We start from the raw sequence: 27,650 nt of genomic DNA on the forward strand, positions 1-27,650 counted from the left end.
TTACAAACCCCTAAATATGAAAACGTTTTACACCACAACAGATATTCTAGAAAAAACAAGATATTCAAAAAAGGCCTTTACAGAAAAGCACTTTCCCCTTCATTTTTCACACGGTTTCCAGAAGCTTGTGTTTGGCAATGACTATGAAGCAGAAGTAGCGTCCGCTGCAACTACTGCTACCGCAACACAGAATATTAAGGCAAAAAAAAGAACACATTGATGAGAACAGGTAGAGTGTTATACAAATGAGTGTGTTCTAAAGTCAACAATGTTCAAATTCTAGGTCTCCCGCAGACACTAGACGGTAACCGCCAAAGCTTATGTACTTGACAACGTTCAAGGAGACCAAGTTCAGAGCTGTCACAAGGCAGCACCATCCTCATGCAATTATCTCAGGCAGGTTTGAGGACAAGTGCCCCCATCACAGCAGGAAAGCTGCCCAGTCCAGCACTTCCTGAGGTCACAGACTTTCGCCTTCCCATGTCTTCAATAGTTCCTTTACACTGGGAACCAGACAGCAAAACCTAAAGCACTTCCTCAAATCTCAAGACAGTCTTTAGAGCTCTTTTCGTTGCCCCTTCTCTTACGGAAAAAGCCTATTTTGTACGCAATCTGTAGTGCTTACCAGAGCTGCCGCGGAAAGAGAGCTAGTGTTTGGTAGATCGAGTTTCAAGCGTGGGGAGACCAGGAAGTTCTGGAGACGGATGGCGGTGATCGCGGCACAGCAGTGTGAACACACTTAATGCCACCAAACCACACACTTAAAAATACAGTGCTATGTAATTTTACCACAATCAAAAGACTAACTGAGAAAAGCCATCTATAATTAGTCACTTCTAATATCTTACATCCTGTAAGTTTCATTTGCTTTTGGAAATCCTCAGAGCAATCATGAAAAACTAATACCCTGTCTTCTCTGAAACGCAGGCAAAGTCGTTCAAGGGTTTTGATTATAGGAAAGTAGCTGGAAAGCAAAGCGTCCGTTAGACACGGCAGCCGTGGTAAGACAAACACATGGTAGGAAGGTGGTGGTCATGCTACACACAGATGGGAAGGGTTTGGGGAGCCACAGCACCCGAAGCTCGGGAGGCACCTGGGCAGGAGCTGAGAATGAACCAAACACGTTCGATCACGCAACATTCACGGACCCTGAATCCAGCCACCGCCGCTGACATCCACTGTGGCCGGGGTGTCCTCTGCCACAGAGATACACACCCTGCCGAGGATACTGTACAGATTAAATGTTGAAACACAGACACGCTCAGGTACAGCTGTTCAGATAGAAGCAAACACAACACATTTCCCAGACCCCAGCAGCAAGACTCTCCACCTGACTGCGTTCAGAATAACGGTCGCCTTGCCAGGGCTGAGTCATGCTTCCCTCTTGCCTGTCCTCTGCCTTCACCAGCTTCGTGCGCGTTTCCGGACAAGTGTTTGTGCAGGTGCTATCACTTTTTTCCACAGCAAGAATATACACAGACACCACACAGAAATGGGCAACCTCGTTAGGAGCTGTGCAGGGACATCTAACTCTTCAGATGTGCCAAATTCCTGTTGCCATGGCAATTAAACTAGCTAAACTAACGTTGCTATGACCTCATCTCTTACTGTGCCACTAAAGATCATCCGGGTAAGAGGAATGTGCCTCTGCATAGCATTCAGCTCACGTTTACATGTCGGTTTTCCCTGAATATGATTATGTGAGATAGAAATCAGTAAGATGGGGTGTAACATCTAATATAGGATCGTTGTGTCTCCTAGGCTCAAACACTTCCTTTAAGATCCTCAGAAAATGAAGTTTAACTCTGGGGACGTGAGTTACATAGTAACTTGTTTTGGATACTGTCTCTTTCACAATGCAAATATCAACACCAAAGTAGTTCTTGAGTTCCTTTTGAAATTGAAAGGAATTTACAAACCACAAAAGCACCCAATATTAAAGGATACAATTCAGTCTTTTTAGCATATTCTGAAAGCTGTACATCAACCACTAGTATGTAATTCCGGGACTTTTTCACCACGGGCCAAAGAAACCTTGAACCCATTAAGAGTCAGCACCTGCTCCTTCCTTCCACCAGCACCTGGCAATCGCCAGCCGACTTCCGTTTCTCTGGATTTGCCCATTCTGGACACCTGTTGTGAGGAGAATCGTACAGTGTGTGACTTTCGGTGCTGACATCTTTCACGTCCAAGGTGAGTGGAATCTCACAGTGAGTGACCTGTTGACAGATACCTGGACTGTTTCTACTACTACGAATAATGCTGCTATGAAGACTCTTGCATAAGATTTTTTTGGCAAAAATATTTTCAATTTACATGGGCGTATGCCTAGGAGTGAAATTGCTGGGTTGTACGGTGATTTCATGCTTAACTTTTCTGAGAAACTGCCAGACTTTTCCAAATCAACTGTACCATTTTACTTCCCCATACATCAAGATATCAGTTTTCCCAAATTCACCACCATGTTACTGTCCAATACTGGAGTTTTACCCATCCCGGTGGTTATGAAGTGGTATCTCACGGTAGTTTTGATTTCCATTTCTAAGATGATGAATTCTGCTAAACATCTCATGTGCTTTTTAAGGCATTTATATGTCTTTCTTTGGAGAATGTCTATTCAAATCCTTTGTCCATTTTTAAATTGGATTTTTACTAAGAGCTTTTAAATATATTCATGATATCAGGTCATTATCATGATAATGTATCCTGTTCTGTGGGTTGTCTTTTTACTTTAAGAGTGTCCTGGGAAATGAACATTTTTAATTTTGATACCGTCTTTTTCCCTTCAGTTGCTTGTTACAGCTTTAGACGTCTCAGCCAAGGAAACATTGCCTAATCCAACGTAGCAGTTTCACCAGGATTCTTCCGTAAAGGTGTCATGGGCTGAATGTCCCCCCTCTCAAGATTCCCATGTTAAAATCACAACCCCGGAAACTCAAAATGTCACTGTACTTAGATACAGGGCCTTTAACTTGGAAATTTAGGTCACATAAGATCTTAAGAGTAGGCCCTGATCCAGTATGACTGGTATTCTTCTGAGAGAATTTAGACACAGTCCTCAGTGCTGCACGCACATAAGAGAAACCTGTGAGGACACAGAGCGGACACCGTCTACACAGCACGGGGTGAGGTCCCAGAGAATCCAACACTGCACGTACCTTCATCCCAGGTTTCCAGTCTCCAGAAAAAAGGAAATAAGATGCTGTTGTTTAAGCCACACGGTCTGTGGTGTCCGTTATGGTACCCAGCAGACGGACAGAATGGGTCTCACAGTCGACTCCTTACGCTGGATCCATTTTGAGCTTTGCGTGTAGGGTGAGGAAGGGTCCGGTCCATCCTTTTCCATGTGGATACCCCAGTTGTCCCAGCACCATTGAGTTGTGAAAGGAAAAAAGTAAAGCAACCCTTACCGTCCTTTCTCCATCAACAGATTAGAAGATACACTGAAGAATCGTGGACAATTTTCTCAGTTTAAGCCAGTGGTTTTCAAATTTTGGGGTCTCAGGAACCCTTTGCACTTTATTCAAGATCACAAAAAAAGCTTTCTCATCAGGCCGGGAGTGGTGGCTGCTCATGCCTGTAATCCCAGCACTTTGGGAGGCAGAGGCAGGTGGATCACTTGAGGTCAGGAGTTCGAGACTGGGCTGGCCAACATGGCGAAACCCCATCTCTACTAAAATACAAAAATTAACCTGGCATGGTGGCGAACACCTGTAGTACCAGCTACTAGGGAGGCTGAGGCAGGAGAATCACTTGAACTCAGGAGGCAGAGGTTGAAGTGAGCTAAGGTCACACCACTACACTCCTGCCTGGGTAGCAGAGTAAGAATCCGTCTCAAAAAAAAAGAAAAAAAGATAACAATTTAGTTTATTTTACAACGATAAAGTCGTTACATCTTAATACAGTCTTCAAGAAGAAACCATTTTCCAAAATAAGTAGCAGCGTGGCAACAGTTTGTACTGCTGTGAAAAAACCTAACATCTCTGCACCTCAGACAGCAGGGTTCTCATGCCTACATCTGCATTCAGTGGGCTACAGAGCCGTGGCTGAAGTTTATGAAAGAAGTCCGACCCCACGCTGATATACAAGTAGGAAGCAGTATTTTCATTGTGTTTTCAGATCATTTTAGGTATTCTCTGCTGCCAAATGTAACAAGTGGCACTTCCGTACAGGCTGTCTGCAACGCAGAGTCTGCGCTCTGGTCGACGGGCCTTTCTGTCCCAATTCCTTCTGAGTCAATTGGTCCGTCCTGCACTTGAATGGCTTTTACCAGCACACGATTTTGTAATCATACATTGGTTAGAAAACACTGGTTCAGAACTATGAGCAAGTTCCTCATTTCATTCTATATCAAAAAACAAACAAACAAAAACACATCAATATCACCATTGATCACATGAGAAAGTGGTGGACACAAGATTTTTATATTTTAATACTCATTGGAAAGCTCAAATGTCTATCCTTGGGAATAATGTAAGGTACTTTCCTTGAGATGAAAGTCATTTTGTTCATTTTTCAGGCCACACCTGCAAATACCTCCATCTGAAGTGGCATCGTTTGTAAGTCATTCTTTCTATAAAGGCGGCCGTTAGTGGAAGAAGTGGTTCTGCAGGTTCATAGCTCAGAGGCACCCGTGCTCTCTCAAGATAACCATAAAATCCCCAGAAGACCCACCTGTGCACACTTCCTGCTTCCACTCAGAACATTCCAGAAGGAACCCTGAATCCCGATGCCACAGTAGGACTGAAGTTTGCTCTCACCCACACAATAAACCCAGGGAGCTCCCCCAGCCCCCACCCCGAGGCCACAGCCTTGGTCCTCTGTCTGGTCTAGGAGGGCTCCTGCAGCTCCAGCCTAACAGGGAAAAGCAGGCACCCACATGTCAGAAAGCCCTCCCAAAGCCCGGCAAGCACTTCTACTTATGTGCCAGCGAAGTGCGTTTGAGAAGGATACAGCCAGCTGTACGGCAGGCAGCGAGGTACCCAGCAAATACTCAGGGTTCATGTTACTGAGGAAGGAAGGTGAACAGCGAGATACCCAGCAAGTACTCAGGGCTCACGTTATGGATGAGGAAGCCAGGCAGATAATGAGGTACCCAGCAGGGTTCACGTTTCCCTGGAGGAAAGGAGGGTGAAGACAAGGGGGATGGAACAGCCTGTCATAAGCTTTAGCTTTTAAATGGCTCACTGAAGATTATCCGATTTGATCTTAACAGCTCACAAGATAGGCAGAGGCACGACTCTTTCACTTCATAAAGAGATCCCGAGAACTGATGATGACCACGTACTCTTCCCACAGGCTCCCAGAAATCATTCTCAAATCATCTCTCAGTTGTATACATGTGATAATATCTCAGTCATGTCCCCTCTCTGCCGCGAAATTTTAATGCCGCCCTGCTGTTCCTTCGCACCCCTGCCCTCTCCTGCATTTCAGGCATGCCCACCATTCATGGGGTATCCACACCACCCCACCCCCCGCTGCTGATGGCTTGGATCACCCTTATCTTTCATTTCCACCTACAGGGACCTGTTCTTCCTTCAAATGCAACTCAAACTCACTCATTGTGTGAAGCCTTTTCCAGCCATCACAACCGTCATGTGTAAAATCAGTCTGTGGAATGCTTCATTCAGGAGGTGCTTATGTTGACTCATCGGCTGTGATCAGGACCAAATACTGAGCAAACCAGGTGGTCCCCGCTCCCCATCTCTGCTCCAGTTCACTTAAAACAAGGATTCCTGGAAGCACCTTTTTAGCCCAATTCACGCATGAGTCTGCCCCACACCCTACAGAAAAGCCCTGGTGGTCGGCGGTCAGGGCTCGGGGCCCCCAGGTGGGTAAGGAGAGCTTAGTGCCCTCTCTGGACTTGTCGCTCAGAGACCTGTGGCTGGAAGGGAAGAAACTTGTATCCTGTGAAACATCCAGGCCCCGAGACCCACTCAGGAGCAGAAAATGGGGAAAGAGCCTCGAACACACCCACGGGAGGGCAGACAGCAGAAGCCACGGAGGCCACCAGGAGGGAGGGAGGCAGGCAGTGAGGCCAGAGGTGATGTGGCCAGGAGGGAGTTGATGTGGCCAGAGGTGACGTGCTGTGGGGATAACACGGTGTAGTGTGGGGAGGAGATGTGGCCAGAGGCAACGTGGCCAGGGAAGGAGACACGGCTGGAAGTGACAAGAGGGGTCTCCAGGCCTCAGATTGTGCCTGATTTTTAGATGACATTTTAATTAAGATGTTATATCTAACTTTAATGAAAAGTAGCAATTTAGAACCATTGTGTACATTTAAAGCACGATACAAATAGACCACATTTCCCAAACCAAAGAACAGTGCATTAAAGGGAAAAAATAGCAGCTCACCAAAAAAAAAAAAAAAAAAAAAAAAAAAAAAAAAAGGTGAGTAAAGAAAAAATTCATTTAAGATCAGATATAAAGAGATCCTACAGCTCTTCTAGTCCAATCCCCACCCTAACGTGAATGGGGGGAAAAAGAAAGTAGATCCTAGTCAGTCCGAATTAAAGACAAAACCGATCCAATTTACCTTCCACTTGACAGAAAACAAGAAGCTCATCAAGGAATCCCTACAAACAGTAGCTTTACTAGTTCCCAAAATACAAAATTCACCTACAAATTAAATCAACTGCTAAGTGTGTATAGAGTAATTTTTTTCATGATTGCCTTCCTCATCCCCCGGGGCTTTTTAAGACCTTTTTTTCCCAATTGCCTCCAACACCCAGGAAATTTAAACCCCACAAGTAAACCGTGTCTCGATTCATCCACAGTGTCCTTTAGAGCAGACAGTCCGTTGCTCTAAGACGTTCTTGTCACCTAAACACCGATTACAGCCTGAGAACGCACAACACGTACTCACACGAACTCTGACAGACAATAGGTGAGATACGGCACATGAGGAGGAAGACAAGATAAATGAGCTTCACCGACACCCCAGATCCGAGAAGTGAAACCGGCAGCCTGCTCGGGTGCAGGTGATTCCTGGAAAACAGCCAAGGGCAGCATTCGGAGAAGCAGCACCGCAGGCCAGGAGGGTCTGGGGGCTTTAGAAGGGAGGGGCGCCCCGACCAGCTACTGGGGGATTCAGAAGGGAGGGGCGCCCCGACCAGGTTCTGGGGCCTCAGAGGGGAGTGATGCCCCGATCACTTGCTGGGGGCTTCAGAGGGGAGGGCTACCCTGACCTCGTGCTGGGACTACAGACGAGAAGGCTCCCCGACCGGGTCCTGGGGGTGGCAAGACAAGCCCAGGGTTCCATCGTCACTTTTCACTCCCGAATCTCGCCCTGAAGTTGCAGCCAATCCAGGTATTCATTTACCCATAAAATTAAGTATCTGTGAGTAACACAAGTCACTAATCCACACAGATCTGAGTCCACAGACACCTCCCAGAGATGCCACCATCCCTTCTGGTAAAAGAGCAGCCCAGGGGCCCACGCTGCTAGGAAGGCAGACTGTCTCCAGCCTGACGCTGCAGAGTCCTCAACACAAAGTCTACCTTCGGGAACCATGCCGTCTCCTACAGAAGCAACTAGGGGCATGTAGGGTTTTTTAAAATCTTTTTTTTTCTTAACACAGAGTCTCCCTTTGTCACCCAGGCTGGAGTGCAGTGGCTCGATCTCGGCTTGCTGCAACCTCTGCCTCTCGAGTCCAAGTGATTCTTCTGCCTCGGCCTCCCGAGGAGCTGGGATTACATGTGCCTGTCACCACGCCCAATTAATTTTTTATATTTTTAAGTACAGATGGGATTTCACCTTGTTGGTCAGGCTAGTCTTGAACACCTCACCTGACCAGCAGTGAGAGTGGAAGGGGTGCCATGTGAGTGCCCCTAAAAACACACACAAGCCTGGCTGCTTAAAAGCAATGAATATAGCTCAACACTCCTATGTGAACATTGATGTGTCTACTGCCTTACAGAATCCTCCTAGCTGAGCTGCAGGAATCTTCCTTGGAGCCTTTTCTCACCTACACTGCCTACAGGTGCCCAATGGGCTCCCTGGGCGGTATCGTGTCCTTGTTTAGAATATCACAGTATTTGGAGGCCTGTTTAATCCCAAGTCAGAGCCTTATCATAACTCAGACACCATCCCTTAGGGCTTGTGGGCCAACTTCGGCTAATGCAGGCTGCTCCACAGTGTCCTGCACATGGGCTTGGTGCATCCACACGATTTTAAGATTTCGGGCTGCCGTTTTCTGCAGTCACAGATGCGGACTTACATATTCATCATGACTGAAGGCAGCACGTGTCTTTATGTTCCTTCTGTAATGGTAATAATCATGGCAACATTTCCTTGATCCTTAAAAAAGCCTCCTAACAGCAGTTGCATTCCACCCCCTTCCTTAAAATTAATAGAATTTACCAAACTAGGTGAAATCAGTCTTCATGAGAAAGTGACAAATCAGTGTTCACACAATGGCATAGTAGCTGGGCATAGAGGGTACGTCAACATCCCAAACTAAGCACCCATCACAATTATTCCCAACTCGCAGGAAAGCTAGAAAAATTAGAAGGCTTAAAACATACTTATAAATGAAAATAACAAGAAACCAACGTTTCTGAGGAGCATTTGTTAGCCCAGCAAGGAAAGCCATTAACCAGTGCTGATTATATTGCATTTGATTACAGCAGCCAAAGACGTGTCCAGAGGAAGAGAGTTTTAAAGATTAGTCTTTCGGTAAGAATGGTTGCTTAACAAGTTCACACTACTGGGCTACACCAATCGTCAATTAAAAAGCAAGGCAAACGAGTGTGAGTCATTTTCCTTAATCCTTAATGCGTCAAAAATTACCACATTGGCCAAGCTGGTGTCCAACTCCTGATCTCAGGTGATCCGCCCGCCCCGGCCTACAAAAGCGCTGGGATTACAGGCATGAGCCATCACGCCTGGCTGAGAAGTGTTTGACAAAGGCTGAGGGGAGCCTCCTGTCTCTTCCTGGGACATCCACATCCCACCCAGTTTCCCATATCGACTATGACACTCGAAGCATCACAGCAAGGGCAGCTGCATCCCCGCAGTTCTCTGCACTAATGCCACAGCTGCGTGAGCAGCCACAGCCCTGGAGCTGCCACTCAGCCTTATCGTGCTGGCACAAGCACAGCAGAAACTACCAAGCCCCCAAGGGGGAGGAGTGGGGACCCAGGGGAGTGAACCAGGAGGGAGGAATGCGGCCCAGGAGAGGAGGGAGGCGTGGGGGCCCAGGGCAGTGAACCAGGAGGGAGGTGTGGGGGCCCAGGGCAGTGAACCACGAGGGAGGCGTGGGGGCCCAGGGCAGTGAACCAGGAGGGAGGCGTGGGGGCCCAGGGCAGTGAACCAGGAGGGAGGAGGGTGGAGTTCGGCCCAGGGAGTGAACCAGGAGGGAGGAGTGTGGTCCAGGGAGTGAACCAGGAGGGAGGAGTGTGGTCCAGGGAGTGAACCAGGAGGGAGGAGTGTGGTCCAGGGGAGTGAGCCAGGAAGGAACAGGGAGGAATGCGGTCCGGGGAATGAACCAGGAGGGAGGAGTGCAGTCCATGGGAGTAGGGAGGAGTATGATCCAGGGGAGTGAGCAAGGAGCCTCTAGGGGTAGCAAGTTCACACACCACAAATACCTCCCAATCCATCCACGTGCAGGGAGGGGACGGAAACCATGCAGGACCTGCAGCGCTTTCTCCTCGCAGAAGAGGAGTGAGGATACCGACTCATGCATGAAATCAGAGCTAAAGTTCTACCACGGTGGGGGAGACGCTTCACAGCCCAAATGGGTGCAAAAAGAAACCAATCATACAAGAGAAGTGGATGGAAAGGGATCAGAAATTTAAGCCTGTAACAAGCTTTCAGAAAAAACTTCACTTGATCTGCAAGATGACTGCAGCTCTGCTTGATCATTTCTGCAAATGTCTAACTCGCGATGAGCCATCTCAGAGCCGTTCAAGAGTAACAAAATCAAAACGCCAAGGCATGCTCTGTATTTTAGATAGCCTGCAACCGTATGGAAATGAGCAGCGGTGCCAGAGCTTTCAAGTTTGTTTGAAGTAAATTCCAGCATGAGGGCAGCATCTTCCTGGCTGAAGCAATGAGGTGGGCTCCTGCTCACCGCATGGGAGACCAGCTTTCAGCTCAGCTGCTGTCAAGGGTCTGCAAACCATGATCCCTGACTGAGCCGCGGCCAGGGATCCAGAAGTGGTTTTTACACTTTGAAGTTTTCACAAAAGAAATATATGCAGAGACTTCTGTGACCCACAAAACATAACACGTTGCCTACCCTGCCCTTTACAGGAGCTTCTAGTTTTGGTGTCAGTTACAAAGTGTTTCTATAAAATAATGTCACTGATTCTCAAGCATGCCAGCAAAAGTCACACTTCTCAACAACCCTCAATGGACATGCACCATCCTGTGTGTTTCACACAGATTTTAGTTTTTTAAAAGGCAAACTAAGGGAGGTAATTCAGCTAAGTATTATAGTAACACAATTTGGGATACTTAATGATGTGTGACAACAGAATAATTGGCATTCCTGTGACGCAATAAACTAGCTCAAACACAAAATAACAAATCAAAGCATGTTTTGGCATCTCAAAGTGATCAGTGAAATTGGGAATAACATTCAGTTAAATAATACTTTAAAAAAAAAGCAAAAACAAAACAAATACCACTAAACCATCACTCTTTAAATTTATTTAACTACTGCTGCAAAATAAAGTGGAGAGACTTCTTAGTGCAGGGTAATAATCGGCCATCGTCACCATGAAATAGACCACTGTGCAGGCTCAGCCCCTCCAGCCCACAAAGGCAGGGGGAGGGAGCAGAAACGATGGCCAGAAAGAAAGGGACAGGGCAACCATGACCTACTCAGCAATTGTACCCTCCCACCTTTCTTCTGGACTTGAAATTTTGGAGCCATCTGGGTTTACCTTCCTATGTACATAAATCAGCAAGTTCTCGAAGCCAGAAATCTACAATGCTTCTGGCAGCCAAGTCCTCTCGGCCTTCCCCCATGTTTTAGGGCCCCATCAGCTCACCCCTGAATAGTATCAATGGCCTCGGGGATCCAGTCAACCTTGCAGTCCACAGACTGAAGTATGACAAGAGCCACTCAAGGCTGCCACTGCCATGATCAAAGGCTTTCAGAGACAGTCACCAGCACTGCACAAATCCATGTGGCTTCACCAGGCGCAAAGAGGCTCCAGCATTCCATCCAGTCTGTCGCTGCTACCATAGCTGTGAGTCTACGATGTATCAGGAAGGGAAGGAAGACACCATGTACATCATCTCATTTAAGCTTCAGTGTCACAAGGTGGATTTTGTCATGCCCGTTTTATAGATCGGGAAAGCTTTAAGGAGGGCAAGCACAAGGCCCTGCTGACACAGCAGCAAGCTCCGCAGAGGCCTGGGCATGACCCCCACCCCATGCTCCCTGGGTCCTGATGTCCACTCCTCCCCCGTGGGACCCTGATCCTGGGTCTGCCTGAATTGCTACCATTCCTAAGACACGACTCATGTGTGCCCACTTCCTCCTTTATCTGTTTCCTGTAGCCCAGAGGCGTGTGCTTTTCCATCCAGCCAGACATCACACTTCAGCACCTGCACCTGACACCACTTTAGCCAAAAGCTTCTCTCAAACCTCCCCCTACAACTGCCAGTCACACAGATCTGCACCCATCACTTTTCTCACACGAATTCTCACGTATTCCTATGTAGCACCATCCAATTGATTATAGTCTGAGACGAGGAAGCTTTGTAGAGAAGTCCACATTCTACTTTGCTCCCAGCATTCCGTCTTGCATGAGGCAACCGATTAACAGCAAATTCATTTCAACACAACATTTCCATTTGAAGAAATGCAGGGCATAGAGCTCTGGTCATAATTAAAAGCTTGTTTCATTCGTCATTTGAAATTCCATGTACTGCTGCAACAGCAGCACCCCCTCCTCACCAGGCTCTGCCTAAAGGACATCTTTCTTCCAGTGTACGACTCCCATCAGAACCCCGGCAGCAAGAGCCATGCAGGTTTCCCAGTGCCTCGGGCTGCGTCTTCCATGCTGGGCCAGCACCGACATGACGGCAGTGGTGCCCTCAACAACTACAGGATCGGAAGCTGGCCGACTGCTCTGTAGAATGGAGACATGTTAGTAATCCCCGACATTTCCACTGACAGGCTGCTCAGCTAAACTGGGAAAAATCCACAAAATAGAAAGAACCCATGGGGAGCACTTCTCTCTCCAACCTGGCAGCAAATGGTGGCAGTGCAGACGACCTCTTCGGGATAACCATCGACTGCATCTCTGGTCAGCAACAGCCCCGCTGAGGGCCAAAAAATCAGCTCCCCCCAGCCCTCACTTCCTAAAGGTCAGCCCTCCCAGGCCACCTCTCCTGGAAGATCAGCTCTGACGCACCCACGACGGTCAGGAACCGGCTCTGGGACTCATTTCCCAGGCTCCTGCCCACCGCCCTCTCTCTTCTTCCTCCTCTATCTCCCTCTTTATTCCCATCCTCCCTCCCCCTTTCACTTCCTTTCTCTCCTTTCCTCTCCCTCCCTCATTTCCTTTCAGTCCTCACCTTCCTCACTGCACTTTCCCATCCAACTCAGCGGACGCATTCTCAGGTCAGTAGAGGGTTTTCTTTCACTCTATGTTTTTATTGCAATGATCATTCTTAATGAACAGAAACCTGTTTCGGACCATGTGGATGCCACCTCATGACCAACTGCTGCCCCGCCGCTCCGTGTCCACTCAGTGTCCTCACGGCACAGGTGCCCAGTAGTATGGCTGTGACCAGGAGTAGCAACATGGGACATGGGAGAGGTATCCCAGCCAAGAGGCCCTGCAAAGCCTGCCCAGCAAATCGGAGCAAGGCCCAGGCGTTAGGGAGAGCGCTGTGCTCATGCTGTAGGCAGTTCAGCTTCCGCAAACTGTCCATCGACTGCAAATTACTTTGTTTCCATGGTTACAAAAGGACCATAAGCATTCTGAAATATGTTCTTGGTTTCATGTTTGCAAAATCTAAGCAACATTATAAGAAAAATCACTGAATTCTGCCCGAGGCTCTAGGGGTGTTTTCCTCTCTGAAAGGACTCCCTTCCGGGACTTGGGATTGAGTGACAGCCTTCAATCACGGTTCTCCTGGTGGTAACAGGGAACTCCTCAGCCTGCCGGGATCTGGGGCCCTCGACAGCTTCACGGCTCCACACGCCAGTGTTCTAAGGATCACACATGTGCAGATAGCAAAGCTTGCTGCACACACGCCAGGTGCTAACAAGCCCCAAACGTCTCACTCATACTTGCTAACCACATCGCTTCTCTCAGCCTCCACGGCGTTTCACACTCTGCCTTTATATAGAGATGAACCATGCGTCCTGAGCGCCACAAAGATTCAACTCCTTCCGGGCAGAGGGGTGCATCTTTCCATCACGGGGTCTTCACGCGAGCCAGCCCAGGATTTGCAGAGTGGGTGAGTCTAACGTTGATGATACTTTCTCAATATTCCCTTCACACCCCTCCAAAAACAAGAGTGCTGCCAGCTTCTTACCGACGTTGTAATGAGCAAAATATTTTTCTCTTATTTGTCACTTTTTAACGTAATACTAGTGAAGAATGTGACTCTACATGTACACTGTAAGCACCCACACCGTGAACATTCTGCTCTCCTGTGACTGTATTCACAGGTCACAAGGACAAAACTTCTCCAGAGTAGCCAAAATATATATGTATATATACATATTTTTTAACATGACTTCCACTCATCTGAAAGTCACAGATGTGGCTTTTCCTTCATAAAAAGATCCAAATGATCCACAAGCCAGGTTTAATAAACACGTTGGTCCAGGTAGGAAAATGACCCCTCAGTCTCCCTCCCCTCAAAGACCAGGGCAGCCAGGAAACTGCGCTCTCCCGTCAATGACAGCCAGCAGGATTCCCTAAGTAAGCAACCGGAAGATTCCCATCTCGCAGAGCGCGCCTTTCAAGACAAAGAACATACTACCCAACTGAGGACTGAGGCAGTAAAGAAACATGTTTTCGGCCGGGTGCGGCGGCTCACGCTTGTAATCACAGCACTTTGGGAGGAGGAGGTAGACGGATCACAAGGTCAGGCGATCGAGACCATCCCGGCTAACACGGTGAAAGCCCCATCTCTACCAAAAATACAAAAAATTAGCCAGGCGTGGTAGCGGGCACCTGTAGTCCCAGCTACTCAGGAGACTGAGGCAGAAGAAAGGAGTGAAGCTGGGAGGCAGAGTTTGCAGTGAGCCGAGATCACGCCACTGCACTCCAGCCTGGGCGACAGAGCGAGACTCCGTCTCAAAAAAAAATGAAAAAAAAAAATTAAAAATGTGTCCTCATGTTTTGGCCTTTGAGACAAAGCCTCTTATTTAATCGAGTTCTGACTGAATTTGACTCACAGTACTCTGGCAGATTCTTCATTTTCTGGTGAGATAGATGAATGTCGCAGGGTGAGGGCAATGCCAGCCCTTTCAAGGTCAGCTTTTTGAGGAGTGATGTCTGGCAGAACACAACCCAACACCATAGTAGGATCCCCCACCCATCCACTTAGACACTTTCTGGTACTTACTCTGTCTGCTTTTTTCCCTTTCTTGAATTCACCTTGGCGGGGGGGGGGGGGGGGGGGGACAAAAAATTCAAAACCAAAAACAAACAGCCCATGTGTTTTTGTGTCTGAAAAGTTAATACATCCACATCCAACTTTCTAAATGAGACACGGCAGGTATGATGGTCACCGAACAGTGGCCACTGTTGACAAAATGCAAAGTCTTCTGCAAACATGAACGAGTTTCTAGGAATACAAAGTCAAGGGAATTTACTTCACATACTAAAGCTGTCAAGGGTGCTCATCAAAAATGTACTTAGAGGTTTTCCTTTAAAGTTATTTTTGAAGATTTTTAAGTTGCAATACTTAAAAGCCTCTGGGAAAAGAAAGGATACAGGTATCTGGAAGATTTATACTAAATGATTTTCTTGTCTTTTTCATAAAGTTAAATAAGATCAGCCTTGAAGTAATGGGTTCCACTACTCTGAGGCTGTGGATGGAATCCACACCACCACCAGACAATTGAATAAACAGCAAGGCTGCACACACAGGACGCAGGCAGTGAGCCAGCCTGACTAGTTGTCAGCTTCTGGGTCAGTTCTGCCCAGTTCTGCCCAGGCCCCACTGGAGATGAAAACCTGCCCTTTAGAAGCCTTCAAACCCCACCTTTCAAAATCTAATCCTCTTCAACTGAGGCCCAAGTCCAAAAATCTACTGACATCTTAGCCCGCGTTAGACCAGCTGTCCCGCAGCCTTTTTGGCACCAGGAATGGGTTTCATGGAAGAAAATTTTTCTAGGGGCTGGTTTTGAATTGCAACTGTCCCACCTCAGGTCAGGTATGGGATCCTCATAAGGAGCACCTCCGAGATCCCTCACATACAGTTTACAATAGGGTCCCAGCGCCTAGGAGAACATGCGGCTTACAAGAGGGTCCCAGTGCCTAGGAGAACATGCGGCTTCTGATAGGGCCCCGGCACCTAGGAAAACATGCGGCTATGAACAGGTATTATATCTAGGAGAACAGGTATGAAATGAGTTGGTAAAGCCAAAATCCACCCGATCTACCACTCCAGAACAAACATACACCACTGTCCAATATTGATGTGAGCCAAAAACATGGAAGTCCTGAGGGCCCACACTGACCACAGCCAGACACCATTTCTGCAAGAAGCAAGCACGCGCCTAGAGATCACCCGTGATGACCCAGGAGAGCAGTTTGAGCAGAGACAAATGTGAAAGAAGGCACATGGGCCAGGGTGCTGGGTGTGCCCGTCTTTGTGACCTCACTGAGATTGCTGACCTCTAGCCCTTGGTGTCTGTCCTACGGAAGAGGTAGCCCCCAAATCCCTGCCACCCTTCAGCACTGACTGAGGCGGCTCTGAAGTCTCCCCAGGACTGAGACTGTTTCTAAATCCTGTTAACTGCACACCCACATAAAAAATAAAAACAAAAAAAAATATATCAAGTACACAGACGGGAAAAGAAAAATATGTGAATCCTCCCTTATTCAACAGGCATTTAAAAAGTAACAGGAAAATTGTGATAGTCTTTAAACAACCACCAGCTATCACATCCTGTTGAAATGTTTTAACTAACCAGGAACATCTTTACCAAGCACCTGTGTGTTCAGGAAATCAGTTGACAGATTCCAAATAACCTCGGAAACTGCGACCTGACCCCCACTCACACGCATCACCTCTCCAGAGGAACGAGCCCTGGACACCTTTCAAATGGTGAGGAACAGGAACGAGGGTAGCTTTCACTCAACACCACAAAACAAGCTCGACCCCGAGGAGCCCGCAGAACAGCGACGTTTGTTTAGATGCTTTCCCACTGACCTTGTCAGAGGGAACGTTCTCATCCCACAGGGCCCAGTGTTTAACTCTCCCTGGGATACCAGCAGCCGTCAACTCTCAACAAGCTGGAAACAAAGGCCAAGCTGACAGGAGGCCTCTCTCCATTCCCTACTGAATTCACTCAGGACACGGATGTTCCCAAACACACACGGCCCCGAGTATTCCACACCTGGAGAACATTCAAACAACAGACGCTGCAAAGACGTTCCCCTAAAGAGAAACTCAGTTTCTAACTTCCCTTAGGGAAAAATATGAGACCCAGAACTTTCCAAAAAATCAAGTGTGGGATGAAGCCACTCACCTCTGGCACTTCCTAAACCTGCCTTCCCGCAGGTGCTCAGGGATGACCCCGCGACAGCCCTGTCCACCCAGGATGGCAGCAGGCCTCAGGCAGCCAGCACCTGGGCAGCTGGTGAAGAAACCCCAGGGTGAAAACGCCATCCCAGGCACCACTTCCCGGAGCCCCTCAGCAAGAAAAACAGAGGTGGGACAGAACCGAGGGCTGACTTGAGGCTGGGGAGCCACAGACTCGCACAGCTCAATCATCGGACATGCTCTTCTGTGGACAGAGCCCAGGGTAAGGCCAGCACAGAGACCCTCGTGCCGGCTCCATGAACCAGCGTCCTCCAGGGCTGCAAGTTTGTCATCACAACTTCAGAATTTGGTTCCGGAATCTTCCGGAATCAAAGACACACAAAACTCTAAAGCTACCAGGACAGCAGGGCCCAGGAGCAGGCTAAGGGGAGGACCACGTAGAAACCCCACACACAGCATACACGTGTGCATGCTTACTCCACACACGCCACCCCTTCACCCAATACTATACACGCAAACGCATGTATGCACTCCATACACACCCTCAAATACACTCACCAAATATGATGCATGTACACACTCCACACACCCTCAAATACATACGACACACATGAACATGCTCACTCCACCCACACCTGCTAAATACACTCACCACACACGCAAAAAGATGACACACGTGCACACTCATTCCAGGCATCACACCCCTCACCAAGTACACAGGTGCACACACCCCCAAGTCCAGAACCTGCAGACGCTACAAGCTTTGGTTTCCCCCACTGTTTCTCTCATCACATGAGATCCACACACAGGTGTCATTTACTGACATCTAACACCCGGGGAAGCCCTTAGACAGAACTGCAGTCACAAGTCGGCTTCATTCAGGCATTCATCACCAGCCTCCTGAAGCCACCTCCTGTCCCCACGGGGAGCGGGGGCCGAGACCAGAGACGTCACTGGACTTACAGATCCCCAGGCTGGCAACCCAGCGAAATCAGTAGGGCTCGGCCACGGTCCTGGAGGGAGAAGGGTACTGGCTCAGGTATGCGGAACATGAGTCCACATTTCCATACAGTGTCACCTACGACAGCGTCAGGTGAAAGCCACTGGTTTGGCATTCCTGGGATAGACAGTCCTGGAATTACAAGGGAAGCTTTTTACTCCTCCCCTCTGAACACATGAGGTCCATGGTCCCCTCACGTCTAACACTGGGAATCCGAATCAGTGACTCGTTGTCCACCTGAGGACCACCCAAGAGGATCCACACACCTGCTACAACAGCAGCACCGCACCTGGTCTGCAGGGGAGCAAAGCAAATCCCACCTTTATGACTAAAACTGGATTACCCCGACACTGGCAGCCTGCAGTGTGTATATCGTCAAGCCCCCACATCTGCGCCACCTGCAAGAGGAACACAAGCCCTTAGTCGCGGGTTCTCAGGATGGCCTGTGAGGTGGATGCTGGCACCCTTCTCATCTCCCAGTGGAGAGGAGAGAAGGCCAGGGTCAGGACTGGTGTATCAGGAGGGGTCGGGGTTCAAACCCCATCTGCCTCACAAAGCAGCCCTTCACGTTCAAGTGACTTCTATCATCAGCCTTAAAAGGTACCACAGTTACCAGCAATTCTGAGTGTTGTTCCTTGGGACGTCATAAGCAAACATTTTGTTAGAAAGATTTTGCCAAATCTGCTTTCAAAGTCCTGTGTTATGTAATGACTAATGAAAATTTGAGCTATGAAATAAAGCACATAGTTAAATGAATCCCAAAATGACTATCGCGAAGGAAGTTTTAACTTGAAGTGAAAAATATCCTCTAAATGACATCAGCCAGAATTATCTTCAATCATTACTGATCCCATATGCTTCATGAATTATACAGCATCCTCTCAGATATGAACTTAAAACCATTAGCTGAATGCACATTTCAGCACAACCAAAGTTCTGCTGTAATAAACAGCACAGACGTCTCTGGAGAGGATTTTAATTGAGACTACAAACAATGGCACACGATCGTGGTAAGAGGTTTCATGCTGGCTGTTCTCCAAGGTGCGACACAGAGAAACACCACTAACCTCAAAGATACCTGCTGCTCTGTAATGAGATGAGAGATGATGTGGATGGACTACTGTAAATATTTGAAAAGGAGAAACAATCGTATCACTTTCCTTTTACATTCTTAGAAAAAACCGATTTTTCTTTTGGGATGATTTAAAAAGAAAATGACATTTCTGGATTTTTTTTTTTTTAACTTTTCTTTCTGAGACTGGGTCTTGGCTCTGCCGCCAAGATTACAGTGGAGCAATCACAGCTCACTGTAGCCTTAAGTGATCTTCCCATCTCAGCCTCGAGAGTAGCAGGGACCACAGGCACACACCACCACACTCAGCTAACTTTTCTGTTAATACAGATGGAGTCTTGCTATGTTGTCCAGGCTGGTCTTCAACCCCTTGGCCTCAAGTGATCCTCCTGCCTTGACCTCCCAAAGATTTAGCCTAAGCGACCATGTCTTATCGGAAAATAGACATTAGAACAAATGCATTTCTGTAAGATTTTCTACCTCTTTTCACTGGGGAAAAAGGTAACTTGCCTCCAAGGGTCGGAGACAAAGCCATTACTGCAGACAAGAGTGCTGTGCATCCCGGGAACCGCTACACCACGAGGCACGGCCGTACACCCTGGACGCAGGAGTAACACAGGAGGCTAGCAGAGGTCGATGCTGGCCCTCTCCAGAAGCAGGCCTATCCTTCCCTCCTCTCCTCAGCCCCCTCTCCCTTCAGGCCTCAGTGGCTGCTGACAGGGGAGAGGCCACAACTAGAGGAGGCTCTCAACTCCACCAGGGACAGGAGCCCCGGACACTGGGGACTCAACTGCTGCCCTCCGTGCCCACCTCCTTCTGGTTCAGACTTCTCAGGAGTCAGGCGTGGCCACTTTAACCCCCTTTCCCTTCTGTGGCTCCTACAAAAACCAGTCCAGCGAGCCCAGGCCGCCTCACACTCCAGGGACACCCGGCACAGGCCCCCTCCCATGTCCTTATTCAAGCTCCTGGGGCCAGAAGGGTCTTGCAATATTTCACTTTCCAGTTGAGCATCCCCCACCTCAAATCCAAAGTGCTCCAAAAAGCATTTCCTTCAAGTGTCATGAGGAAGCTCGGAATGTTTCAGGTTTCAGAGCATTTTGGAGTAGGGACTCTCAGCCTTAATTTGAACCTCTTCAAGGAAGCCACACACTGAAGCCCCCGATGTCCACCCTACACAATCCCAGCACACCCTCTGAAGTCCTCAGCAACAGATTTTCTTTCTTCAAAAATAACAAGTCAAAAACTCACACGCAACCACAGAAGGGGGTTGTGGACACCCGCAGAGACGATGAAATTTAACTGTCACATTTTTACCTGGGTAATTTAAAGTCATTCCTCAAAACACACCTGTTTTACTGAGTTGCATTTTAAGGTGAACACACACAAATCCTTTCAGGGAAACAAACGTCTCTTTGGGCTGCGTGTGGTTTCTTGACTCCCGTGAATAACTCAGCGTTCACCCTCACTTCTGGATAAGGGAGAAGATGCAAAGAAATCTGTTAAAACAAAGACATGAAAACAAGTTTAAGAAGGGTTTGAAAGATTCCTCCTGTCCCCCTGGAGGGGAGATGAGGAAGCCTGGAAAAATCACGGGGGACAGGAGCACAGCCTCCTCGGTGTGCCATGGACGCCACCTCACCAAGGGGAGAGGATGATGCCTGGAAGGCTCACAGGGGTGGGAGCACAGCCTCCTCAGTGCTTTCTACACTCAGCAGCTTCAGAAATTCCCGTAGAAGCAGAACACATGAGAACTGAGACTGGAACACCCCAAATAAAGGGGACGAGGGGTTAAAAAAAGCATTCGATCATTACCAAGGAGGGCGGGCATGAAGCCGCTGCAAAGACCGTGTGAGAAGTCACTCATAGGCGTTTCAGAAAATAAGGGTAGCGCGAGATTGCTCCATCAGCTCAAACAGGCTGCTGTCCCTCAGGCCATGAAGTCCCTGAGATGAGCCTCTCAGTGAGCAAAAGTCACTCGCATCTCTGCCAGAGAAAGTACTACAAGCCGACACATAACCTCATGAAACCTGGGCTTCAGCCCATCGACAAGAGTCAGTCTGACATGGTCAATCCCTCCAGATGGTTAAAAACCCCAGGGGTTCATCAGACAACCTCGAAGGGCTGTGTCTGTCCAGCCCCTTTTCCAAGTTCTGGATGATTTTTCCTAATGTACTATAAGCAGCATGTTCCAGTAGAGACGTCATTAACTGACTCTGGGTCCTCTTAACTTTGAAATTAGAAACACACTTGGCCAGGCACGGTGGCTCATGCCTGTGATCTCAGTACATTGGGAGGCTGAGGCAGCTGCACTGCTTAAGTCCAGGAGTTCGAGTCCAGCCTGGGCAACATTGCAAAACTCCATCTCTACAAAAAATACAAAATAAGTCAGGCATGGGGACACGTGGAACATGTGCCTGTGGGTCCTGGCTACTCAGGAGACTGAGGCAGGAGGATCGCTTGAGCCTGGGAGGTTGAGGCTGTAGTAAGCAGTGCTCACACCACTGCCTGGGCAACAAAAAGGGTTTTTTTTGCCTGTCTCAAAAAAACCAAACAGAAAAAGAATTATATACCTGACTAACCCAAAATAAAAGAAGACTTGTTGGATGACCTGAAACACACCTGCGAATTCTGGCAGGGCCTCCCCGACTTGATTTGTGGTGAGTGTAGGACCACTCTGAAGGATAGGACCTCAGGCATCTTCCGAGACTAGACCTTACAGTACAACTTCCCTTCGCTGGACCGAACACTGGCTTTGGAGCGTGGGACACCCTGGGGCAGTGCCACCATCCCGAGGCCGCCATGGCACAAGGAGGCCCTACCATCATGAACCCTGTGACGTCCATCAGAGCAGTGCAACGCACCTGAGGCCTCCATGCCAGGGGAGCCTGGACATCATGAAGCCTGGGACATCCTGGGGCAGTGCCAGCAACCCGAGGCCGCTGTGACACAAGGGGGCCCTGGTGCCACTGAGACTCTGCACAGCAGGTCCAAGCCCAGGCCAGGAGTGAAGAGGCTCCATATCCTTTCTATCCCTCCAGCTGCATCCACACACGTCTTGGAGCAGAAATGCATCACCCTCAATGTCCACGTGTAAGTTTTTGGCCACAGAATCTGGAAACATAAAAGATGGTTCTGGGCTGTTTGGTTGCCGGCTCAGACCTGTCCTCTTTCCACACAAAACCTGGCTCACACCAAGCAGCGTCTAAGTCCTGGAAGACCTGCTAAACACAAGTGCAATTACAAAGCAGAGAAACTGGAGGGGGCCGGGCCGTGTTCCAGGGGCACCAGCATTTCTCAGGAAGACCCCGGGCATTACAGGGTCCAGGGCAAGGACTTCCTGGCATCCAGGACATGGAACAAGAACCCATTCCCCGGTCCTGTTGAATATGAATCGGCTAAGGGCCGATTCCCCCCCTCGGAGGACTGAGCACCGCCCCACAACACCTTGGTATGTGTATGTTATTACATATGTTGGTATGGATATGTTATTACATACGTTGGTATGGGTATGTTATTACATACGTTGGTATAGGTATGTTATTACATACGTTGGTATGGTTTGTTATTACATACGTTGGTATGGGTATGTTATTACATACGTTGGTATGGGTATGTTATTACAAATATACCCATACCAAGGTAATAACAAGCCCGTTACGAGCAGGAGGCTGGTGATGAAGACATGAGGACCAGATGAGCACGAGGGATCCTGACGGATCATCCCTGGCACCGAGCAAGGGGCGGACAGTACCCCCTGTTCCTGACGCATCAGCCGTGGCACTGAGCGAGGGGTGCAGCACGGCCTGTGCCCCTGCAGATGCAGAGGCATGTGAGGGCGGTGCAGGCTGGGCTTGGAGGCTAACTCAACTACCTGCACTTGCACTTCCATTCCTCATGGCAGGGAGGTGAGGCACAGACAGCATTAGGGCTCACCTTGCCCCCGGGCTGCACTTTTTTCTGCTTATGAGTCGTGCTCGCTTTACATGGACAGGCATAGCTATAATAACGATTCCCTGATTATTTCGCTGCCTACATAAAGGGCTTTCAGAATTCACTTCCATCCTTAGGAAACAGGGCCAACACCAGGCTATCTCCCTTAAGATTCCATGTCTCATATGGGGAAAAAAAATCAAGAGAAATCAAATAAAGGCCATAAAATACATCAGTTTCAACTCTAAAATTTAATAGTATCCTTAAAATTGAAGATGAGTTAAGTCACATTTCCAAACCTCTGAAAGCACGGTTACTGGGAGGAAGTGGTTTGCAACACATAAAGGCAGCTCTGTAGAAGGGCCCAGGCTGGATGAAGGCTCAAACGTCAGTGCAAGGAGAAACTATGAACAAACTCTCTCCTGCCCTGCTACTGTCCTCTTCCAAAACACACTGGTTATCTGTCAGTTTAGAACAAGGCCTAGGGAGGTGGGAGGCAGGCCTGGGAGGGTCACCTAGCAACCAAGCTCCTCACCCACACAACCGCACCAGGCTGAGCTGAGCAGCACAAACACGACTGATTCTCCCCAAAAAGAAGACGGAAGGCAGCACACTGCCACGCCAGGCGCCCTGCAGGCGAGAAGATTGAGGGGAGCTAGAGGTACCTTTAGTCTTGCTTGCATGGTGGAGGGAGAGGAATAATGCCACTCACTTGAGTGTTGCACAATTCTTTCTAGCACTGAGTGGCACAAAACCAAAGTTATAGATGCTTCCTCAGATAAAAGTTTCTGAAGAACTGAACATAAGTTATGTTCAGGAAATAGCATTACGAATGCCTCAAGTGCTTCTGTTTTCAATCATCTCAGAGTAATTCTATAAACCCGGGAATCAGTCTCACCCAACTCCAGGATCACAGCCCAGGTGACGTGGGCACACACATCCTGAAGCTCCAATGCTCAACTAAAGTGGGACGAGTGAAAATGATCCTGGGTATAATTTACACGGACACAGGAAGGTGGCTGAGCCTAAACCCCTAAACCAGGAAGACCAGCGTCCTTCAGGGGCCTCACCTCTGTCCTTTCCCAGCCTCTGGGAACCACCACTCTTCTCTCTACTGACAAAAATGCCCCTCCAAGGTACAACCAGGAAGATCATCATTCAAAACTGAGGAACGTGGCAGAACAAAGCTGTCAGGAGATTTTAATCACCAACACCACTTGTTACATGATCCAAAGATGATTAAAATCCCAGGCCCTTGAAGACTGAATGTTATCTATACTTAAATGCATTTAATCACCATATTGGGGGGTTATTCCTCTGTTTTGCTGCAAATATATCCAACTGCTGTAAAAGGAAAAGGAAACTTGTTAGCGAAGCTTCTTGGAGTGTCTCAACAGGCCTCGAGGTAGGATAAAAGGCAGGACCTCCTGGCAGAAACACTCAGCTCTGAGGTCAGGTGGAGTTCTTGAGCACCAACAAAAGCAAAAGAAGGTCCAAGACCACACCACACTTTCCTCAATCACATCTTCATTCCATGTTTCCTTCTATTTCTCGCGACTTCACTGGGAGAGAGAAATTGTACTGAAAGAAAATGGAAACACACACATACATAGGAGACCCTACACATGCTGAGAGTGGGTGTAGCCGTCACAGTCCAAATGTCCTTTCAGGTCCATCTGACCTGGCTGGGATCCAAGTATCCAAGTGCAGGATTGTACGTCAGACCGGGATTACAGCCAGGATTACAGCCACTAAACGGCAGTTTTCCATCCCACGGCAATCGGCCTTGCTAGGGGCTTCCTCGGGGACCACTGACTTCATGCCAGCACCCCTCAACTACTTCAACTAACCTACATCATGGCATAGGCCTCTCCAGGCAGACCAGCCCTGCCCGAGTCCTACTTCATGGCAAACCCTCCAGGCAAACGTCCTTGGCCTCCTCTGGGAGGCTGTGCTCGGAAGGTGCCCTCATTTACTTCTGTGGCTCTGAGACATTTAACTAGAGCCCAACACACTTCTTCCTGTTCACATAATATTGAGTTAACAGATGTTTATGAGTCAATTTTCACGGGGAAAAACACCATTTCAGGAGCCCCAGTGACCACAATGAAAATGTTTTTACCTCCCTTTACCTGACATCGGCAACGCCAGGTCCAGGAAACGTTCTGGATCTCAGATAATGGCATATCCACTCATAGTAAGTCTTGCTCTTGTTTCACAAGCTATCAAATGCTGCCCAGAGACAGGAAAAACCCCATAACGTGGCAGGGAGGGGCAACCAGCATGAGTTCTAAGGCCAGACCACCCGGGTCTGCTGAGAGCGTGGCGAGGGGCAAACAGTGCAGGGTCTAAGGCCAGACCGCCCGGGTCCCACTGACAGTGTGGCTTCAGGAGTTTCCTAAACCCTCTGCTCTCCAAGTTTCATGTCAGAAAAATGCAGTGATAACTGTGTCCATCTCGTTTCAATACACACACACACACACACACACCCCAAACCTACAGCCCTATAAAGGTCATTAATCCTAGTTATCCTCAAGGCATGGAGCGACCAATAATGAGCCATCCGCCTGCTGCTGACCTGCCTTACCCCACCCTCCAGAAACCCCACATCCACACCAGCCACACAGGATGAGGCCCGGGAAGGAGCAGGACTGTGTCTTGGGAACTTAAACTCTGGAAGCTGAGTTAAATCAGTGCCGCTCAAATCTTGTCAACAACTATCTTATAAAATTGGGAGATTCCATCTCTGGGGATCTTGAGGGAACCTGAGGCTCTACATTGAGTGAGGTGAGCACTCGTGCTGGAATGAGATAGCAGGGAAAGCAACCGAATCTGGGGTCGCAGCTGCCTGAGGCTTGGGTCCCACCGGGAAAGTGGCACCAGGGCCCTCGGGACAGTGGCGGACGTCCCAGGAGGCAAGTCCCGGCGCAGAGACTCACGGACCCAAAGCTTGCTCCAGGGCCAGGAGGAGCTGCTGCGCTGACAGCCACGAGGCAGGCAGGCTTCGAGCTCCTCCAGCTGCCATCCTGCAGGCAGGGAGGACGGTGCCCAGACCACCCCAGGGCTCCCCCAGCCTGCCAGGCTGGTACTCTTACTCCAGCCACTGACAAGAGTCCCCATGTTCCAAGCTAGGGTGAAACAGTGCCTCAGGCCTCGGGGCACATGCACCCCCCTGCAGGGCCTCCTACCCAACACCTGGGGATGGCTATTCCCACACATCCCGAACTCATAGCATAACTCAAAAATGAAAGTCGGAAGATACAGCCAGGAAACCAATGCTCAAGAAGCAACTCCAGGGTGACTCTTCCTAGAGCTATTGCTGCTGAACATCTTTAAAAACATTTCCAGGGTGACTTCCTAGAGCTATTGCTGTTGAAAATCTTTCAAATTCTTCCTTTCAAAATTAGCTTTTATTACACTGTCTTCCCTATTCTACCAAGACTCTAGGAAACAAAATCGTCACAATTTCCAATTCTATCTTATAGCAAGTTAGAAATACACATGTTTCCTCAAAGGATTCTACGTGTTTCCTTGCTGATATCCTTTCCATGCCCCATGCTCCTTCCCGCAACAGGGAAGGCTTTTCCAACCCAACCCAACCCATCCCATCCCATCCCATCCCATCCCATCCCATCCCATCCCAACCCAACCCAACCCAAGGGCCCTGAGACAGGCCCCTAACGAATCATCTACCAACTCTTGAGACAGGTTTGCCCTAACAAATCATCTGCAAACTCCATCTTCCATTAAAAACAGTCCTGAAAATGAGCATATTACCACTTTTTAAAAATTACTGTAAAGTGGACACTGTTTAGTTCTGTGAATTTCGGCACAAATATTCCCATAATCATCACACAAGCAGAACATTCCAACAGCCCCAAACCCACTCATGGGGCCTCATAAGCATACCCTCCCATTCCCAGCAACCACCATCTCGGTGTTCTCCCATCCCCTGGGTCTGTCTTTTGCGAGTGTTGTGGCAAAACACTCGCAAAATCATGATTTCCTGGGCATCGTGCTTGGAGGTGCACCCAGGGTGTCCTGTGATCAACAGCCAGGCCTCGGGGCTGCTGGGTGTTTATTATTCCACGTATGGCTGTGGCACATTGTAACCCGTGTTGGGCAACTATAGACAGCGCTATTAACATCTGGGCACAGTTTTTCTTAAACATCAGCTTCTGTTTCTCTAGGGTAAATACCCAGGAGTGCGGTCACCGGGACCCACGTTTGTGTGAGTTCAGTTTTGTAAGAAACCACCAAGGTGTCTACACCATGCTGAACCCCAGCATCGCACAGGAGTCCCGACTGCCTGTTCTCACCAGCACCTGGGGCTGTCGGAAGACCTTAGTCAGGCGCTCCAGCAGGGGTGTGAACAAATTCACTGCGGCTTCGGTGCACATCTCGGTGCAACCAGTCACGCGGAAGGTCATTTCAGATGCTTTCGGGCCATCCTCCCGTCCTTCTCAGTGAAGCATCTGTTCAGGTCTCTTCCGCTTTTAAGTCAGGTGGTTTGTTCTCTGTCATGAGCCGTGGGAGTCCTGTGCATTCTGGATACGAGTCCTTTGCCGGCTGCACGGTTCATAGACATCTTCTCCCCATCTATCGAAAATGTGTCTCTTCAATTCCCTAGGGGTGTCTTTTATATTAGAAGTTTAATTTTGATGAGTCTTACCTACTTGTATTCTTCCTTGATTATGGATCATGGAATGGCTAAGAGCTCTCACCTTAGCTCTCGACAATTTCCGTTTCTTCTACAGCTTGTGTAGTTTGGTATTTTACATTCAGGGCTATGGTCCACCTTAATTTTCATACAGGAATTTCTCCCTGTTTTCACTCTTTTGCATACGGCTGTCCCATAATTCCAGCATCATTTGTGGAAAAGACTCAAATTCCACTGAACTGCTTTTGCCTCTTTGGATCTGTTCTGGACTCCACTCTGTCAGCTGACCCGTGTG

At 48.6% G+C, this 27,650-nt stretch overlaps 1 long non-coding RNA gene and 1 pseudogene across 2 annotated transcripts in view; one reads left to right on the forward strand and one right to left on the reverse strand.

Annotated features, from left to right (window-relative positions):
* Positions 1–20,261, reverse strand: part of LOC144334836 (uncharacterized) — a 38,614-nt gene extending 18,353 nt beyond the window's left edge. For both annotated transcript variants that reach the window (XR_013405078.1, XR_013405077.1), the window contains exon 1: positions 20,113–20,261. This is a non-coding gene — a long non-coding RNA (uncharacterized LOC144334836). The remainder of the gene's footprint in view (positions 1–20,112) is intronic.
* Positions 20,262–22,458: 2,197 nt separating this feature from the next.
* Positions 22,459–27,650, forward strand: part of LOC144334770 (uncharacterized) — a 60,705-nt pseudogene continuing 55,513 nt past the window's right edge.

Source organism: Macaca mulatta, chromosome 15 (assembly GCF_049350105.2).
Source record: "Macaca mulatta isolate MMU2019108-1 chromosome 15, T2T-MMU8v2.0, whole genome shotgun sequence".
NCBI lineage: Eukaryota > Metazoa > Chordata > Mammalia > Primates > Cercopithecidae > Macaca > Macaca mulatta.